Below are 5,323 nucleotides of genomic sequence, written 5' to 3' on the forward strand. Positions count from 1 at the left end.
GCTCTTAGCAAGGGATAAAGAAGTGAATAAGATGTTGAAAGTCTTCAAATCAAGTCCTGGCACCCCCTGCCACACACCCGCCACCCAGAACCTGCTCTTTTCTTTTCTTTTTATGATACAGGGTGTTGCTCTGTCACCCAGGCTGGAATGCAGTGGCACAAACATGGCCGACTGCAACCTTGATCTCCCAGGCAGAAGTGATCCTCTCATCTCAGCCTCCCAAGTAACTGGGACCACAGGTGTGCATTACCACACCTGGCTAATTTTTGTATTATTTGTAGAGACGAGGTCTCACCATATTGCACTCTGGGTTCAAGCGATCCTCCCACCTTGGCCTCTCAAAGTGCTGGGTGGCATGAGCCACCATGCCTGGCCTAACCTGCTTATCTCTGTCTTGGAGTTTGGTTCCACTATTTCCCTAGTCCTTCCAGCTGGAAACTGCTCTGTTCTCTGAACTCTCGCCTGCCTCACCCCACCCCAACTCTCATTCTTCCTTCCAATTCATTTCACCTTCATCATCACTGACTTCCTGTGCTAATTTATCCAGCCCCTTCATTCATCAGCACCATGGCACTCACAGCCACGGAAGGAGGGAGTGAGGCCTCAGGAGTCACTTGACTTCCTCTCTTGATTCTGTGCCAGGGCTGGGTGTGGAGTGAAAATGAAGAGCTCTGGAGTCAGAGGGGCTTGTTTCTAAGCCTGCCTCTGCCTTTTCCTAGAGGTGCCACTTTGGGCAAGACGCTTAAACTCAGTCTCAGTGTCCTCCTTTGGAAGATGAAGATATTAGTATTTCTTCCACATGAGGAGGCTGATGAAACCAGATCATGAATGCCAAGTGCCTCTGTGGTGCTTGGCACACAGTAGGGGCTCAGGGAATGCTGCTCCAACCTGCCCTCCCTCTCCATTCCCCCTTCTTCTTTCTCCTCTTCCTCCCCACAAGCATATATTTCCCAGCACCCAGGCTGCAGAGCCCTGTGCAGCTGGCTCAGCCCTCCCAGGAGAGGTGCAGGCGGGCAGGGGTCCCAAAGTCACATCAGAGGTCTTGATGGGAAGCAGGAAGGATGGACTCTGCTTGGCTTCTGGGGAATTACTCAAAACTAGACACTAGGCTCCCTGGTGGGGGTGGGGGATGAGCCCAAAGAACTGAGTAGCTCCCAGGCTCCCCACAGATCTCCAAGCAGAAAACCCCAAAACTCCATCTCCGTGGCAGGCAGAAAGAGGCTCCTCCTAGTCGCAGCCTCTGGGTGTGGTGAGAGAACACCACCTCCTCCCAGGGATGAGGAGGAAGGAAGCGCATTCTATGAAGGGGTGTCCGGCCACCCTCTGATCCCCACCCATCACCCCAGCCGAATTGTCTTCTTGCTGGTTATTCTATGAAGGGGTATCCAGGCACCCTCTGATCCCCACCCATCACCCCAGCCGAATTGTCTTCTTGCTGGTTATTCTATGAACGGGTATCCAGGCACCCTCTGATCCCCACCCATCACCCCAGCCGAATTGTCTTCTTGCTGGTTATTCTATGAACGGGTATCCAGGCACCCTCTGATCAGTACCCATCATCCCAGTCAAATTGTCTTCTTGCTGGTTTAGGATTCTAGACTGGGCTGGAGAGGTCCAATTCTTCACTTTACAGAAGAGGAAACTGAGGCCCTGAGAGGAGGTGGACCTGGAAGCCGTGACTCTCGCCTTCCTATTCAGTGCTCTCAATTCTCCTGAATTCCAGGATCCTGGGCTTACCGTAGGAGCCTCCCATGAAGGCTGGGATGTGGTTCCCTGAGCAGGGAGGGAGGAACTGGCCTTGGGACAGGCTGCATGGGTGGCTCTGGCACACTGGCAAAGTCCTGTTTCCCAGGACCTGGAGGTGGTTTCCTGGGTGTTCACTTTGTATAACTTATTAAGCTCTACATTTATGGGTTATTCAATTTTTGGTATTTGTGTTATATTTCACAATAAAAAGGGTTTAAAAACCCTAATAAATCTCACTGAAATCAATTACACATACAAGAAAAAAGAGAGAGAAAGTTAAAGAGGCCCCAGGTGTGAAGGCGGCCCCATCCACGTTTTAGTCTTGGCAACAGTTCGAATTCTAATTACTCCCTCTGTAAAATGGGTATAGCAATCCTCACCTTTCTGCTGTTCAGGGAAGTGAGCATGGTGGTGGGGGCAGACATTTTTCAAGCACCCAGCACACCCTGCTATAGGAGGGTGACAGGCATCATGGCTCCTGAGTCAGGGTTGGGTGAGAACACCCTGATGACGTGGCCATAAATGCCATCCCTGACCTCCCTTTCAAGGCCATTACAGTCTGCCAGCCTGCTGCACCACTGACCTTTCAGGGCACAGTTATTGGGGTTCTGGTGGCCAGGGTCGCCTCCAGGTTCTGCTTTGCCTTTCTGTAACATGGGAGGATTGAGGGGCGTGCCCCCAGAAGCACCTGGATTCTGTTAGTTAAGGGAAAGCATGCTGCCCAAAGGTCCAGAGGGGTCATTTGACTGTCTCAAAGTCACACAATGTTGAGTGCAGGTCTGAATTGAGGATCCTGTTCCCAGGACCTCTCAGGGAGCCCCCGCCTTCCTCCATGCCTTGCCCTTGGCCTGGACCCCATGGGACATGAATGCCGGAGCAGCCTGCATTCCTCTCTGCTGTCCCTGGTGATGCAGGGCTGGCCCTGAGCATTTGTGACTTTTAAGTTTCCTGAGATTTAAGGCCAGGCTGGCTGGTGGCCTCCACCTCCCCAGGCTGTGGGTGGGAGGAGGGGGTATGATTCATCTCTCCTCTCCTGGTGCTTAATAAGAACACAACTATAAATGTAACTGGGCCGTTTACCAGCCCTGCTGGCTGGCTGCCTCTGCATGTCAGCCTGGCAGTTGGCTCCTGGCCCCTCAGGATTGGCCTGGCCCTGCCTGCTGCGCCTCTCCCTGGGGCAGGCAAAGGGGATTATCTCCTCAGGTCTCCACTCCCACCCTGAAAGCCAGGAGGCCTCATGGAGTAGGAGTAGGACAGAGTCGGCAGCTGTGGTCGGGTCCATCCTCTATTATTAATTAATAATAATGCAGTCAGTGTTTGCTAAGCGCCTCCTATGGCCTGTCAGGCTCAGCACTGAGGGATGGGACACACTGATGGGTAATTTCCAGCCCAGGCCATAGGAGCTTGCAGGGTCTGGTGGAGACTCACGGGAGAGCAGATAATTGCTATTCCATGTGCTATGCAGTCTGATGGCTGTGGGTGTGGGGCTCTGAGAGCAAAGTGCAGGGCCCTCCACTGCTATGGGCCAGGTGGCCTGGAAAGAGTTCCCAAAGAAAAAGGCTGCAAGGGTAGGGATGTGGGTGTGGGGGTGTCTGGCTTAGATGGGGAGGGATATCCAGGCAGAACAAGCTGGCTTAGAGGAGAGAGCGGGTCGGGGGTCAGTGAGCCTGGAGGTGTGGCTGGTGCTTGGGAAGGGGTGACCGAGAGGACATGGGGGTAGGGCCATACCAGGCATGAGCACAATAAGGAACCTCTAAGGGGTTTTAGAGAAGGGCCAGGGGTGAGGAGTGGAGATGCTGAAATGAGTGTCTTAGAAAGATCACCTGTCGGGCATATGGTCACCTTTGCATCCCTATCATCAGATAATAAGGCTGGGTGCGGTGGCTTATGCCTGTTATCCCAGCACTTTGGGAGGCTGAGGCAGGTAGATCATAAGGTCAGGCATTCAAGACCAGCCTGGCCAACATGACAAAACCCTGTCTCCACTAAAGATACAAAAATTAGCCAGGCATGGTGGCGGGTGCCTGTAATCCCAGCTACTTGGGAGGCTGAGGCAGGAGAATCACTTGAACCTGGGAGGTGGAGTTTGCAGTGAGCGGAAATTGTGCCACTGCACTCCAGCTTGGGCAACAGAGCAAGACTCTGTTTAAAAAAAAAAAAAAAAAAGATAATGTCACCCAGAATCTTCCAAGGCAAATACTTATGCTTAAAATAAACCCTACATCCTCATGTAGCCCGAAAGGCGTGGGCAGTGCGGCCCTGCTGACGCTCTGACTTGGTTTTCCACTCACTCATTCTTCTCAGCCATGTGTCCTGTGGTTGCTCTGCCCAGCTGGGCTGGGACCCACCTCTGAGCCTTGTCCTGCTGGTCCTGCGTCCCTTCATTCGGGTCTCTGGGTACGTGTCATCTTCTCAAGAGGGCCTCCCTCACCATCCCTGTTGAAACCCCAACTCTGCTTTATTTTTCTCTGAGCACTTCTCTTCTCCACATGAGATTTTGCTACAGACCGTGCATTTATTAAATTGTAGTGTGATTCTCTACCTCAAATGTAAGCTCCACAGATGCAGAAATGCTGTCTGTTCTTTGGTCCCAGAACCCAGAACAATGCCTGCTCCCTGATCTGCCTTCAAATATTTGTGGGTTGAGTGAATGGACGGTGGGTAGAGTGAAGGTGGTCAGGCCAGGGTCAGGGCCAGGGCCAGGAAGCCTCCTTGGTGACCCCTGAGGTTGTCAGAATCTTTTTGAAGGGATGCCAGGCGCCAGAAAGCTGCTCCTCCCTGATGGGCTATGACGGTGCTGATTTCTGCAATAATATCTCACACACATGCACACACACACACACACTTTACAAACTGCTTTCTTGTTTTTACCTCTTTGATCATCACAACAAACCTCAATTTGATGGATGTCAAATAAGGATAATACTCTTCCTAGGGCTGTCTTGAGGATTAAATGAGTAATATGGGGAAAGTGCTTAGATTACTGCCAGGAAGATGGTAAGCACTCAAATAGCAGCTTTTTGTTATTTTTAAGGCTCAGAAAAGTGGTGACTCATCCAAGGTCACACAGCTAAGAGGTGTGTGAATGGGAGGGGCTTAAACTTCGGTGACCTTCCCATTTCACCTTGTCGCTGCTTCCCGCAGAGGCCCCCATCCCCGTCTCTCTCTTCTACTCCTGCTAAAAATCAGATGTAGCTAAAGGCTTGACCAATCCACAGAGAACCATCCTAACAAAGGGTGGTAGGCATGCTGAGTTCTAAGCCCCATGTAATCACAAAGGGCTCCTCCAGTCCACAGAGACTGTTCTAGCTGTGAGTTCTTGAAGTCAACCTAAAGGTGGGCTCCTGTAATGTCCAGCAACTGGATGACTCCACCAAGAGGAAAGGGGTAGGACTGGAGAGAAAACAAATTGGACCACCCATTTGCTGCTGTGAAGACCATGACTGACTGATGCTGGGAACATGCCCACTCAGCAAGCACATTTGCATGCCAACGTGCTCCTTTGTCCCTCCCCGCTGGGCCCTCTCCACTTCTGCCAGCTCCTCTACTCACCATGTCCCCTTTCCCCCTTCACTGT

This window comes from Gorilla gorilla, chromosome 4 (genome assembly GCF_029281585.2).
Source record: "Gorilla gorilla gorilla isolate KB3781 chromosome 4, NHGRI_mGorGor1-v2.1_pri, whole genome shotgun sequence".
Lineage (NCBI taxonomy): Eukaryota > Metazoa > Chordata > Mammalia > Primates > Hominidae > Gorilla > Gorilla gorilla.